We start from the raw sequence: 15597 nt of genomic DNA, 5'->3' as shown, positions 1-15597 counted from the left end.
AGCAGATCTAGAACCTGAAAGGACTCTGAAGAGGAAACGAAGAGAAGCTAAATTACAACAATCCAGCAAGCACCTTTTAGAAATTTTCGAACAGGAAGAGGAGATGGCAGCCAAAAATAATAATAATGCAAGGAGGATGCTTGGTGACTTTACTGCACCTAATTCCAATTTACATGGAAGAAGCATCTCCATTCCTGCCATTGGAGCAAACAATTTTGAGCTGAAACCTCAATTAGTTTCTCTGATGCAGCAGAACTGCAAGTTTTATGGACTTCCATCTGAGGATCCTTTTCAGTTCTTAACTGAATTCTTGCAGATCTGTGATACTGTTAAGACTAATGGAGTAGATCCTGAAGTCTACAGGCTCATGCTTTTCCCTTTTGCTGTGAGAGACAGAGCTAGAATATGGTTGGACTCTCAACCTAAGGATAGCCTGAACTCTTGGGATAAGCTGGTCAAGGCTTTCTTAGCTAAGTTCTTTCCTCCTCAAAAGCTGAGTAAGCTTAGAGTGGATGTTCAGACCTTCAGACAGAAAGAAGGTGAATCCCTCTATGAAGCTTGGGAGAGATACAAAGAACTGACCAAAAAGTGTCCTTCTGACATGCTTTCAGAATGGACCATCTTGGATATATTCTATGATGGTCTATCTGAATTGGCTAAAATGTCATTAGATACTTCTGCAGGTGGATCCATTCACCTAAAGAAAACGCCTGCAGAAGCTCAAGAACTCATTGACATGGTTGCTAATAACCAGTTCATGTACACTTCTGAGAGGAATCCTGTGAGTAATGGGACGCCTATGAAGAAGGGAGTTCTTGAAATTGATACTCTGAATGCCATACTGGCTCAGAATAAAATATTGACTCAGCAAGTCAATATGATTTCTCAGAGTCTGAACGGAATGCAAGCTGCATCCAACAGTACTCAAGAGGCATCTTCTGAAGAAGAAGCTTATGATCCTGAAAACCCTGCAATAGCAGAGGTGAATTACATGGGTAAACCTTATGGAAACACCTATAACCCCTCATGGAGAAATCACCCAAATCTCTCATGGAAGGATCAACAAAAGCCTCAACAAGGCTTTAATAATGGTGGAAGAAATAGGTTTAACAATAGTAAACCTTTTCCATCATCCACTCAGCAACAGACAGAGAACTCTGAACAAAATACCTCTAATTTAGCAAACTTAGTCTCTGATTATCTAAGGCCACGGTAAATTTCATGAATGAAACAAGGTCCTCCATTAGAAATTTGGAGGCACAATTGGGCCAGTTGAGTAAAAAGATCACTGAAATCCCTCCTAATACTCTCCCAAGTAATACAGAAGAAAATCCAAAAGGAGAGTGCAAGGCCATTGACATTACCACCATGGCCAAACCTGTAAGGGAGGTTGAGGACGTAATCCCAGTGAGGAAGACCTCCTGGAACGTCCAGTGATCAATAAGGAGTTTCCCTTTGAGGAACCAAAGGAATCTAAGACTCATCTAGAGACCATAGAGATTCCATTAAACCTCCTTATGCCCTTCATAAGCTCTGATGAGTATTCCTCTTCTGAAGAAAATGAGGATGTTACTGAAGAGCAAGTTGCCAAGTACCTTGGTGCAATCATGAAGCTGAATGCCAAATTATTTGGTATTGAGACTTGGGAAGATGAACCTCCCTTGTTCACCAATGAACTAAGTGATCTGGATCAACTGACATTGCCTCAGAAGAAACAGGATCTTGGAAAGTTTGTAATACCTTGTACCATAGGCAACATGATCTTTGAAAAGGCTCTGTGTGACCTTGGTTCAGGGATAAACCTCATGCCCCTCTCTGTAATAGAGAAACTGGGAATCTTTGGGGTGCAAGCTACTAAAATCTCATTAGAGATGGCAGACAATTCAAGAAAACAGGCTTATGGACAAGTAGAGGACGTGTTAGTAAAGGTTGAAGGCCTTTACATCCCTGCTGATTTCATAATCCTTGATACTGGGAAGGATGAGGATGAATCCATCATCCTTGGAAGACCTTTCCTAGCCACAGCAAGAGCTGTGATTGATGTTGACAGAGGTGAATTAGTCCTTCAATTGAATGAGGACTCCCTTGTGTTTACAACTCAAGGTTACCCTTCTGTAAACATGGAAAAGAGGCACAGTAAGCTTCTCTCAAAACAGAGTCAACCAGAGCCCCCACAGTCAAACTCTAAGTTTGGTGTTGGGAGGCCACAACCAAACTTTAAGTTTAGTGTTAAACTCCCATATCCAAACTCTAAGTTTAGTGTTGGGAAGTCTCAACAATGCTCTGAACATCTGTGAGGCTCCATGAGAGCCCACTGTCAAGCTATTGACATTAAAGAAGCGCTTGTTGGGAGGCAACCCAATTTATATTTATCTAATTTTATTTTTCTTGTTCTTTCATGTTTTATTAGGTTCATGATCATGTGGAGTCACAAAATAAATATAAAAATTGAAAACGGAATCAAAAACAGCAGAAGAAAAATCACACCCTGGAGGAAGACCTTACTGGCGTTTAAACGCCAGTAAGAAGTATCTGGCTGGCGTTCAACGCCAGAACAGAGCATGGTTCTGGCGCTGAACGCCCAAAATGGGCAGCAGCTGGGCGTTTGAATGCCAGAATTGCACCCTGGAGAAGAGCTGGCGCTGAACGCCCAGAACAAGCATGGTTCTGGCGTTCAACGCCAGAAATGGGCAACAAATGGGCGTTCAACGCCCAGAACAAGCACCAATCTGGCGTTGAACGCCCAGAATTGTGTGCAAGGGCATTTTACATGCCTAATTTGGTGCAAGGTTGTAAATCTTTGAACACCTCAGGATCTGTGGACCCCACTGGAACACCTCAGGATCTGTGGACCCCACAGGATCCCCACCTACCTCCACTCACTTCTTCTCACCACTCACATCCATCCACTCTTCCCCATAAACCTACCTCATAAACCCCACCTACCTTCAAAATTCAAAATCAATTTCCCACCCAAAACCCACCATTATGGCCGAACCTTACCCCCCTCCCTTCCCTATATAAAGCCCTCCATTCTTCTTCATTTTCACACAACACAACCCTCTCTTTCCCTTCTTGGCTAAATACACCCCTTCCCCCTCTCCTCCATATTTTCTTCTTCTTCTTCATCTATTCTTTCTTCTCTTGCTCGAGGGCGAGCAAAATTCTAAGTTTAATGTGGTAAAGGCATAAGCTTTTTGTTTTTCCATTACCATTGATGGCACCCAAGACCGGAGAATCCTCTAGAAAAGGGAAAGGGAAGACAAAAGCTTCCACCTCTGAGTCATAGGAGATGGAAAGATTCATCTCCAAAGCTCATCAAGACCACTTCTATGATGTTGTGGCCAAGAAGAAGGTGATCCCCGAGGTCCCTTTCAAGCTCAAGAAGAATGAGTATCCGGAGATCTGACATGAAATCCAAAGAAGAGGTTGGAAAGTTCTAACAAACCCCATCCAACAAGTCGGCATCCTAATGGTTCAAGAGTTCTATGCCAATGCATGGATCACTAGGAACCATGATCAAAGTAAGAACCCGAATCCAAAGAATTATATTACAATGGTTCGGGGGAAATACTTAGATTTTAGTCCGGAAAATGTGAGGTTGGCGTTCAACTTGCCTATGATGCAAGGAGATGCACGCCCCTACACTAGAAGGGTCAACTTTAATCAAAGGTTGGACCAAGTCCTCATGGACATATGTGTGGAAGGAGCTCAATGGAAGATTGACTCCAAAGGCAAGCCAGTTCAACTAAGAAGACTGGACCTCAAGCCTATGGCTAGAGGATGGTTGGAGTTCATCCAACGCTCCATCATCCCCACTAGCAACCGATCTGAAGTTACTGTGGATCGGGCCATCATGATTCATAGCATCATGATTGGAGAGGAAGTAGAAGTTCATGAAGTCATCTCCCTTGAACTCTACAAAATAGCCGAAAAGCCCTCTCCTGGGGCAAGGCTAGCTTTTCCTCATCTTATTTGCCATCTATGTTACTCAGCTGGAGCTTTCATAGAAGGAGACATTCCCATTGAGGAAGATAAGCCCATCACTAAGAAAAGGATGGAGCAAGCAAGAGACCTCATTCATGGATCTCAAGAGATGCATGAAGCTCATCACCATGAGATCCCGGAGATGCCTCAAATGCATTTTCCACCACAAAACTATTGGGAGCAAATCAACACCTCCCTAAGAGAATTAAGTTCCAACATGGGACAATTAAGGGTGGAACATCAAGAGCACTCCATCATCCTTCATGAAATTAGGGAAGATCAAAGAGCAATGAGGGAGGAGCAACAAAGACAAGAAAGAGAGATAGAAGAGCTCAAGGACATCATTGGTTCCTCAAGAAGGAAACGCCACCATCACTAAGGTGGACTCATTCCTTGTTCTTATTTTCTGTTTTTCGTTTTCTTAATGTTAAGTGCTTATCCATGTTTGTGTCTTCATTACATGATCATTAGTAGTTAGTAACTATGTCTTAAAGTTATGAATGTCCTATGAATCCATCACCTCTCTTAAATGAAAACTGTTTTAATTCAAAAGAACAAGAAGTACATAAGTTTCGAATTTATCCTTGAACTTAGTTTAATTATATTGATGTGGTGACAATGCTTCTTATTTTCTGAATGAATGCTTGAACAGTGCATATGTCTTTTGAAGTTGTTGTTTAAGAATGTTAAATATGTTGGCTCTTGAAAGAATGATGGTAAGGAGACATGTTATTTGATAATATGAAAAATCATAAAAATGATTCTTGAAGCAAGAAAAAGCAGCAAAGAACAAAGCTTGCAGAAAAAAAAATATAGGGAAAAAAAAAAAGAAAAAGCAAGCAGAAAAAGCCAAAAGCTCTTAAAACCAAGAGGCAAGAGAAAAAAGCCAATAACCCTTAAAACCAAAAGGCAAGGGTAAATAAAAAGGATCCCAAGGCTTTGAGCATCAGTGGATAGGAGGGCCTAAAGGAATAAAATCCTGGCCTAAGCGGCTAAACCAAGCTGTCCCTAACCATGTGCTTGTGGCGTGAAGGTGTCAAGTGAAAACTTGAGACTGAGCGGTTAAAGTCAAGGTCCAAAGCAAAAGAAGAGTGTTCTTAAGAATCCTGGACACCTCTAATTGGGGACTTTAGCAAAGCTGAGTCACAATCTGAAAAGGTTCACCCAATTATGTGTCTGTGGCATTTATGTATCCAGTGGTAATACTGGAAAACAAAGTGCTTAGGGCCACGGCCAAGACTCATAAAATAGCTGTGTTCAAGAATTATCATACTGAACTAGGAGAATCAATAACACTATCTGAACTCTGAGTTCCTATAGATGCCAATCATTCTGAACCTCAATGGATAAAGTGAGATGCCAAAACTATTCAAGAGGCAGAAAGCTACAAGTCCTGCTCATCTGATTAGAGCTATGTTTCATTGATAGTTTGAAATTTATAGTATATTCTCTGCTTTTTATCCTATTTGATTTTCGGTTGCTTGGGGACAAGCAACAATTTAAGTTTGGTGTTGTGATGAGCGGATAATTTATACGCTTTTTGGCATTGTTTTTAGTATGTTTTTAGTAGAATCTAGTTACTTTTAGGGATGTTTTCATTAGTTTTTATGTTAAATTCACATTTCTGGACTTTACTATGAGTTTGTGTATTTTTCTGTAATTTCAGGTATTTTCTGGCTAAAATTGAGGGACTTGAGCAAAAATCAGATTCAGAGGTTGAAGAAGGACTGCTGATGTTGTTGGATTCTGACCTCCCTGCACTCAAAGTGTATTTTCTGGAGCTACAGAACTTAAAATGGCACGCTTTCAATTGCGTTGTAAAGTAGACATCCAGGGCTTTCCAGCGATATATAATAGTCCATACTTTGGCCGAGTTTAGATGACGTAAAAGGGCATTGAACGCCAGTTCTATGCTGCTGTCTAGAGTTAAACGCCAGAAACACGTTACAAGCCAGAGTTGAACGCCAAAAATACGTTACAAACTGGCGTTCAACTCCAAGATTAACCTTTACACGTGTAACATTCAAGCTCAGTCCAAGCACACACCAAGTGGGCCCCGGAAGTGGATTTATGCATCAATTACTTACTTTTGTAAACCCTAGTAACTAGTTTAGTATAAATAGGATTGTTTACTATTGTATTAGACATCTTGGGACGTCTGGTTCTTAGATCATGGGGGCTGGCCATTCGGCCATGCCTGAACCTTTCACCTATGTATTTTCCAATGGTAGAGTTTCTACACTCCATAGATTAAGGTGTAGAGCTCTGCTGTTCCTCAAAGATTAATGCAAAGTACTACTGTTTTTCTATTCAATTCAACTTATTCCGCTTCTAAGATATTCATTCGCACTTCAACATGAATGTGATGAACGTGACAATCATCATCATTCCCCTATGAATGCGTGCCTGACAACCACTTCTGTTCTACCTTAGATTGAATGAGTATCTCTTGGATCTCTTAATCAGAATCTTCGTGGTATAAGCTAGATTGATGGCGGCATTCATGAGAGTCCAGAAAGTCTCAACCTTGTCTGTGGTATTCCGAGTAGGGCTCTGGGATTGAATGACTGTGACGAACTTCAAACTCGCGAGTGTTGGGCGTAGTGACAGACGCAAAAGGAGGGTGAATCCTATTCCAGTATGATCGAGAACCTCATAAGATTAGCCGTGCTGTGATAGAGCATTTGGACCATTTTCACAAGAGGATAGGAAGCAGTCATTGGCAAGGGTGATGCCTCCAGACGATTAGCCATGCAGTGACAGCGCATCGGACCATTTTCCAGAGAGGATTAAAAGTAGCCATTGACAACGGTGATGTCCTTACATAAAGCCAGCCATGGAAAGGAGTAGGATTGATTGGATGAAGACAGCAGGAAAGCAGAGGTTCAGAGGAACGAAAGCATCTCTATGCGCTTATCTGAAATTCTCACCAATGATTTACATAAGTATTTCTATCCTTATTTTATTATATAAATTTTGAAAACTCCATAACTATTTGATATCCGCCTGACTGAGATTTACAAGGTGACCATAGCTTGCTTCATACCAACAATCTCCGTGGATCGACCCTTACTCACGTAAGGTTTATTACTTGGACGACCCAGTGCACTTGCTGGTTAGTTGTATCGAAGTTGTGAATGAAAAACGATTTATTAAGACATGCGTATAGAGTTTCTGCCGCCGTTGCCTGAGATCACAATTTCGTGCACCAGTAACGTATTTCTGGCGTTCAACTCTGGCTTGTGACGTGTTTCTGGCGTTTAACTCCAGACAGCAGCGTAGAACTGGCGTTCAACGCACTTTTACGTCATCTAAACTCGGCCAAAGTATAGACTATTATATATTTCTGGAAAGCCCTGGATGTCTACTTTCCAACGCAATTGGAAGCACGCCATTTTGAGTTATGTAGCTCCAGAAAATCCACTTTGAGTGCAGGGAGGTCAGAATCCAACAGCATCAGCAGTCCTTCTTCAACCTCTGAATCTGATTTTTGCTCAAGTCCCTCAATTTTAGCCAGAAAATACCTGAAATCACAGAAAAACACACAAACTCATAGTAAAGTCCAGAAATGTGAATTTAACATAAAAACTAATGAAAACATCCCTAAAAGTAACTAAATTCTACTAAAAACATACTAAAAACAATGCCAAAAAGCGTATAAATTATCCGCTCATCACAACACCAAACTTAAATTGTTGCTTGTCCCCAAGCAACCGAAAATCAAATAGGATAAAAAGCAAAGAATATACTATAAATTCCAAACTATCAATGAAACATAGCTCCAATCAGATGAGCAGGACTTGTAGCTTTTTGCCTCTTGAATAGTTTTGGCATCTCACTTTATCCATTGAAGTTCAGAATGATTGGCATCTATAGGAACTCAGAGTTTAGATAGTGTTATTGATTCTCCTAGTTCAGTATGATGATTCTTGAACACAGCTATTTTCTGAGTCTTGGCCGTGGCCCTAAGCACTTTGTTTTCCAGTATTACCACCGGATACATAAATGCCACAGACACATAATTGGGTGAACCTTTTCAGATTGTGACTCAGCTTTTCTGAAGTCCCCAATTAGAGGTGTCCAGCGTTCTTAAGAACACTCTTCTTTTGCTTTGGACCTTGACTTTAACCGCTCAGTCTCAAGTTTTCACTTGACACCTTCACGCCACAAGCACATGGTTAGGGACAGCTTGGTTTAGCCGCTTAGGCCAGGATTTTATTCCTTTAGGCCCTCCTATCCACTGATGCTCAAAGCCTTGGGATCCTTTTTATTTACCCTTGCCTTTTGGTTTTAAGGGTTATTGCCTTTTTGCTCATGCCTCTTGGTTTTAAGAGCTTTTGGCTTTTTCTGCTTGCTTTTTCTCTCTTTTTTTTCTATTTTTTTTTTGCTATTTTTTTTCTGCAAGCTTTGTTCTTTGCTGCTTTTTCTTGCTTCAAGAATCATTTTTATGATTTTTAGATTATCAAATAACATGTCTCCTTGTCATCATTCTTTCAAGAGCCAACATATTTAACATTCTTAAACAACAACTTCAAAAGACATATGCACTGTTCAAGCATTCATTCAGAAAACAAGAAGCATTGTCACCACATCAATATAATTAAACTAAGTTCAAGGATAAATTCGAAACTCATGTACTTCTTGTTCTTTTGAATTAAAACAGTTTTCATTTAAGAGAGGTGATGGATTCATAGGACATTCATAACTTTAAGAAAAGTTACTAAATACTAATGATCATGTAATGAGGACACAAACATGGATAAGCACTTAACATAGAGAAAACGAAAAACAGAGAATGTAAGAACAAGGAATGAGTCCACCTTAGTGATGGTGGCGTTTCCTTCTTGAGGAACCAATGATGTCCTTGAGCTCTTCTATGTCTCTTCCTTGTCTTTGTTGCTCCTCCCTCATTGCTTTTTGATATTCTCTAATTTCATGAAGGATGATGGAGTGCTCTTGATGTTCCACCCTTAATTGTCCCATGTTGGAACTTAATTCTCCTAGGGAGGTGTTGATTTGCTCCCAATAGTTTTGTGGAGGAAGATGCATTTGAGGCATCTCCGGGATCTCATGGTGATGAGCTTCATGCGTCTCTTGAGATCCATGAATGGGCTCTCTTGCTTGCTCCATCCTTTTCTTAGTGATGGGCTTCTCTTCCTCAATGGAAATGTCTCCTTCTATGAAAGCTCCAACTGAGTAACATAGATGGCAAATAAGATGAGGAAAAGCTAGCCTTGCCCAAGAGAGGGCTTTTCGGCTATTTTGTAGAGTTCAAGGGAGATGACTTCATGAACTTCTACTTCCTCTCCAATCATGATGCTATGGATCATGATGGTCCGATCCACAGTAACTTCAGATCGGTTGCTAGTGGGGATGATGGAGCGTTGTATGAACTCTAACCATCCTCTAGTTACAGGCTTGAGGTCCAGTCTTCTTAGTTGAACCGGCTTGCCTTTGGAGTCAATCTTCCATTGAGCTCCTTCCACACATATGTCCATGAGGACTTGGTCCAACCTTTGATTAAAGTTGACCCTTCTAGTGTAGGGGCGTGCATCTCCTTGCATCATAGGCAAGTTAAACGCCAACCTCACATTTTCCGGACTAAAATCTAAGTATTTCCCCGAACCATTGTAATATAATTCTTTGGATTCGGGTTCTTACTTTGATCATGGTTCCTAGTGATCCATGCATTGGCATAGAACTCTTGAACCATTAGGATGCCGACTTGTTGGATGGGGTTTGTTAGAATTTCCAACCTCTTCTTTGGATTTCATGTCGGATCTCCGGATACTCATTTCTTTTGAGCTTGAAAGGGACCTCGGGATCACCTTCTTCTTGGCCACAACATCATAGAAGTGGTCTTGATGAGCTTTGGAGATGAATCTTTCCATCTCCCATGACTCGGAGGTGGAAGCTTTTGTCTTCCCTTTCCCTTTTCTAGAGGATTCTCCGGTCTTGGGTGCCATCAATGGTAATGGAAAAACAAAAAGCTTATGCTTTTACCACACCAAACTTAGAATATTGCTCTCCCTCGAGCAAGAGAAGAAAGAATAGATGAAGAAGAAGAAGAAAATATGGAGGAGAGGGGGGAGGGGTGTATTCGGCCATAAGGGTGGTTTTGGGTGGAAAATTGATTTTGAATTTTGAAGGTAGGTGGGGTTTATGAGGTAGGTTTATGGGGAAGAGTGGATGGATGTGAGGGGTGAAGTGGTGATAGGGAAGAGAGATTGAGGTGATTGGTGAAGAGTTTTGGGGAAGAGTGTTTATGGGATTGTGTGAAAGAGGGGTGAGAATAAGTGAGTGGAGGTGGGTGGGGATCCTGTGGGGTCCACAGATCCTGAGGTGTTCAAGGATTTACAACCTTGCACCAAATTAGGCATGCAAAATGCCCTTGCATACAATCTGGGCGTTCAGCGCCAGATTGGTGCTTGTTTGGGCGTTGAACGCCCATTTGTTGCCCATTTCTGGCGTTGAACGCCAGAACCATGCTTGTTCTGGGCGTTCAGCGCCAGCTCTTCTCCAGGGTGCAATTCTGGCATTCAAACGCCCAGATGCTGCCCATTTTGGGTGTTCAGCGCCAGAACCATGCTCTGTTCTGGCGTTGAACGCCAGCCAGATGCTTCTTACTGGCATTTAAACGCCAGTAAGTTCTTCCTCCAGGGTGTGATTTTTCTTCTGCTGTTTTTGATTCCGTTTTCAATTTTTATATTTATTTTGTGACTCCACATGATCATGAACCTAATAAAACATGAAAAAACAAGAAAAATAAAATTAGATAAATAAAAATTGGGTTGCCTCCCAACAAGCGCTTCTTTAATGTCAATAGCTTGACAGTGGGCTCTCATGGAGCCTCACAAATGTTCAGAGCATTGTTGAGACTTCCCAACACCAAACTTAGAGTTTGGATATGGAGTTAACACCAAACTTAGAGTTTGGTTGTGGCCTCCCAACACCAAACTTAGAGTTTGACTGTGGGGGCTCTGGTTGACTCTGTTTTGAGAGAAGCTTACTGTGCCTCTTTTCCATGTTTACAGAAGGGTAACCTTGAGTTGTAAACACAAGGGAGTCCTCATTCAATTGAAGGACTAATTCACCTCTGTCAACATCAATCACAGCTCTTGCTGTGGCTAGGAAAGGTCTTCCAAGGATGATGGATTCATCCTCATCCTTCCCAGTATCAAGGATTATGAAATCAGTAGGGATGTAAAGGCCTTCAACCTTTACTAACACGTCCTCTACTTGTCCATAAGCCTATTTTCTTGAATTGTGTGCCATTTCTAATGAGATTTTAGTAGCTTGCACCCCAAAGATTCCCAGTTTCTCTATTACAGAGATGAGCATGAGGTTTATCCCTGAACCAAGGTCACACAGAGCCTTTTCAAAGATCATGTTGCCTATGGTACAAGGTATTACGAACTTTCCAGGATCCTGTTTCTTCTGAGGCAATGTCAGTTGATCCAGATCACTTAGTTCATTGGTGAACAAGGGAGGTTCATCTCCCAAGTCTCAATACCAAATAATTTGGCATTCAGCTTCATGATTGCACCAAGGTACTTGGCAACTTGCTCTTCAGTAACATCCTCATTTCTTCAGAAGAGGAATACTCATCAGAGCTATGAAGGGCATAAGGAGGTTTAATAGAATCTTTATGGTCTCTAGATGAGTCTTAGATTCCTTTGGTTCCTCAAAGGGAAACTCCTTATTGATCACTGGACGTCCCAGGAGGTCTTCCTCACTGGGATTTATGTCCTCACCTCCCTTACAGGTTCGGCCATGGTGGTAATGTCAATGGCCTTGCACTCTCCTTTTGGATTTTCTTCTGTATTACTTGGGAGAGTATTAGGAGGGATTTCAGTGATCCTTTTACTCAGCTACCCACTTGTGCCTCCAAATTTCTAATGGAGGACCTTGTTTCATTCATGAAACTTACCGTGGCCTTAGATAGATCAGAGACTAAGTTTGCTAAATTAGAGGTATTTTGTTCAGAGTTCTCTGTCTGTTGCTGAGTGGATGATGGAAAAGGTTTACTATTGTTAAACCTATTTCTTCCACCATTATTAAAGCCTTGTTGAGGCTTTTGTTGATCCTTCCATGAGAGATTTGGGTGATTTCTCCATGAGGGGTTATAGGTGTTTCCATAAGGTTCACCCATGTAATTCACCTCTGCTATTGCAGGATTTTCAGGATCATAAGCTTCTTCTTCAGAAGATGCCTCTTGAGTATTGTTGGATGCAGCTTGCATTCCATTCAGACTCTGAGAAATCAAATTGACTTGCTGAGTCAATATTTTATTCTGAGCCAGTATGGCATTCAGAGTATCAATTTCAAGAACTCCCTTCTTCATAGGCGTCCCATTACTCACAGGATTCCTCTTAGAAGTGTACATGAACTGGTTATTAGCAACCATGTCAATGAGTTCTTGAGCTTCTGCAGGCGTTTTCTTTAGGTGAATGGATCCACCTGCAGAAGTATCCAATGACATTTTAGCCAATTCAGATAGACCATCATAGAATATATCCAGGATGGTCCATTCTGAAAGCATGTCAGAAGGACACTTTTTGGTCAGTTCTTTGTATCTCTCCCAAGCTTCATAGATGGATTCACCTTCTTTCTGTCTGAAGGTCTGAACATCCACTCTAAGCTTACTCAGCTTTTGAGGAGGAAAGAACTTGGCTAAAAAAGCCTTGACCAGCTTATCCCAAGAGTTCAGGCTATCCTTAGGTTGAGAGTCCAACCATATTCTAGCTCTGTCTCTCACAGCAAAAGGGAAAAGCATGAGCCTGTAGACTTCAGGATCTACTCCATTAGTCTTAACAGTATCACAGATCTGCAAGAATTCAGTTAAGAACTGAAAAGGATCTTCAGATGGAAGTCCATGAAACTTGCAGTTCTGCTCATCAGAGAAACTAATTGAGGTTTCAGCTCAAAATTGTTTGCTCCAATGGCAGGAATGGAGATGCTTCTTCCATGTAAATTGGAATTAGGTGCAGTAAAGTCACCAAGCATCCTCCTTGCATTATTATTATTTTCGCTGCCATCTCCTCTTCTGTTCGAAATTTCTGAAAGGTGCTTGCTGGATTGTTGTAATTTAGCTTCTCTTAGTTTCCTCTTCAGAGCCTTTCAGGTTCTGGATCTGCTTCAACAAGAATGTTCTTGTCCTTGCTCCTGCTCATATGAAAAAAAGGACAGAAAAATAATAATAATAATAGGGGTCCTTTTTACCACAGTATAGAGGTCCCTGTGTGAGTAGAAGAAAGAAGAAGAAAAAAATTCGAACACAGATGGAAGAGGGGGTTTGAATTTGGGTGAGATGAAGTGTTAGTAGATGAATAAATAAATAGAAGGAGATAAGAGAGAGAGAGAATTTTCGAAAATATTTTTGAAAAAGAGTTAGTGATTTTCGAAATAGTTTTTGAAAAAGGTTAGTAATTTTCGAGAATTAAAATAAAAATTAAAATAATTAGTTAATTAAAAAGAAATTTTGAAAAAGAGGGAAGATATTTTCGAAAATTAGAGAGAGAGAGTTAGTTAGGTAGTTTTGAAAAAGATAAGAAACAAACAAAAAGTTAGTTAGTTAGTTGAAACAAATTTTGAAAATCAATTTTGAAAAGATAAGAAGATAAGAAGTTAGAAAGGATATTTTAAAATCAAATTTTGAAAAAGATAAGATAAAGAGATATTTTTGAAAGATATGATTGAATTTAGTTTTGAAAAAGATTTGATTTTTAAAATCACAATTAATGACTTGATTCACAAGAAATCACAAGATATGATTTAGAACTCAAAGTTTGAATCTTTCTTAACAAGCAAGTAACAAACTTGAAATTTTTGAATCAAAACATTAATTGATGATGTTATTTTTGAAAATTAGGAGATAAAGATAAGAAAAATATTTTTGAAAAATATTTTTAAAATTTTCGAAAATAAATAAGAAAAATGAAAAAGATTTGATTTTTGAAAAAGATTTTGAAAAAGATAAGATTTTTAAATTGAAAATTTGATTTGACTCATAAAAACAACTAGATTTTAAAAAGTTTTGAAAAAGTCAACTCAAATTTTGAAATTTATGAGTGAAAAAGGGAAAGATATATTTTTTTATTTTTGAATTTTTAATGATGAGAGGAAAAACATGAAAAAGATCAATGCATGAAAATTTTGGATAAAACAATGAAGCATGCAAGAATGCTATGAATGTCAAGATGAACACCAAGAATACTTTGAATGTCAAGATGAACATCAAGAACTTATTTTTGAAAAATTTTAATGCAAAGAAAACATGCAAGATACCAAACTTAAAAATTTTCATGTATAGACACTATGAATGCAAGAATGCATATGAAAACAAGAAAAGACACAAAACATGAAACATCAAGATCAAACAAGAAGACTTACCAAGAATAACTTGAAGATCATGAAGAACACTATGAATGCATGAATTTTTCGAAAAATGCAAGATGGATATGCAATTGACACCAAACTTTCAACTTGACTCAAGACTCAAACAAGAAACATGAAATATTTTTTATTTTTATGATTTTTTTATTTTTTTGGATTTTTGTATATTTTTTTCGAAAAAACATATAGGAAAAAGGAAATAAGGATTTAAAATTTTTAATATGAATTCCAGGAATCTTGTACTCTTAGTCTAAAGCTCCAATCTGAGGGTTAGGCATGGCTTAATAGCCAGCCAAGCTTTAGAAATATTGATGCTTTCCATGTATAGAGCAACTAAGTGTGTGAGAATCAACAAGCTCTTGTGATGATAAGTTGAAACCCCAGTCCAAAAGATTAGACATGGCTTACAGCCAGCCAAGATTCAACAAATCATCATGAAACACTAGAATTCATTCTTAAAAATTCTGAAGAAAAATATATTTTTTGAAAACATTTTTTTTTCGAAAACAAAGGAGAAAGTTTTGAAAGGTTTTTGAAAAATTTTTGAAAATAAAACAAAAAGAAAATTACCTAATCTGAGCAACAAGATGAACTGTCACTTGTCCAAACTCGAACAATCCCGGCAACGGCGCCAAAAACTTGGTGCACGAAATTGTGATCTCAGGCAACGGCGCCAAAACTCTGTACGCACGTCTTAATAAATCGTTTTTCATTCACAACTTCGATACAACTAACCAGCAAGTGCACTGGGTCGTCCAAGTAATAAACCTTACGTGAGTAACGGTCGATCCCACGGAGATTGTCGGCTATGAAGCAAGCTATGGTCACCTTGTAAATCTCAGTCAGGCGGATATCAAATAGTTATGGAGTTTTCGAAATTAATAATAAGTAAACTAAAAATAGGGATAGAAACACTTATGTAATTCATTGGTGAGAATTTCAGATAAGTGTATAGAGATGCTTTCGTTCCTCTGAACCTCTGCTTTCCTGCTGTCTTCATCCAATCAGTCTTACTCCTTTCCATGGCTGGCTTTATGTAAGGACATCACCGTTGTCAATGGCTACTTTTTATCCTCTCTGGAAAATGGTCCAATGCGCTGTCACTGCATGGCTAATCGTCTGGAGGCATCATCCTTGTCAATGGCTGCATCCTATCCTCTTGTGAAAATGGTCCAAATGCTCTGTCACATGCACGGCTAATCATCTGAGGTCCAT

At 39.5% G+C, this 15597-nt stretch overlaps 2 non-coding genes across 2 annotated transcripts; one reads left to right on the top strand and one right to left on the bottom strand.

The window, feature by feature from the left end:
• Nucleotides 1-499: 499 nt before the first annotated feature.
• On the bottom strand, nt 500-607 carry LOC112760374 (small nucleolar RNA R71). Its single transcript, XR_003180818.1, has one exon. It is a non-coding gene; the product is annotated as a small nucleolar RNA R71 (small nucleolar RNA).
• An 11916-nt stretch (nt 608-12523) lies between these two features.
• Nucleotides 12524-12631, top strand: LOC112760289 (small nucleolar RNA R71). Its single transcript, XR_003180737.1, has one exon. It is a non-coding gene; the product is annotated as a small nucleolar RNA R71 (small nucleolar RNA).
• The last annotated feature ends 2966 nt before the right edge of the window (nt 12632-15597 follow it).

Source organism: Arachis hypogaea, chromosome 16 (genome assembly GCF_003086295.3).
Source record: "Arachis hypogaea cultivar Tifrunner chromosome 16, arahy.Tifrunner.gnm2.J5K5, whole genome shotgun sequence".
NCBI classification, from domain to species: Eukaryota; Viridiplantae; Streptophyta; class Magnoliopsida; order Fabales; family Fabaceae; genus Arachis; species Arachis hypogaea.
Note: the sequence above shows the minus strand (reverse complement) of the source record. Positions and strands in the feature narration are given on the sequence as shown.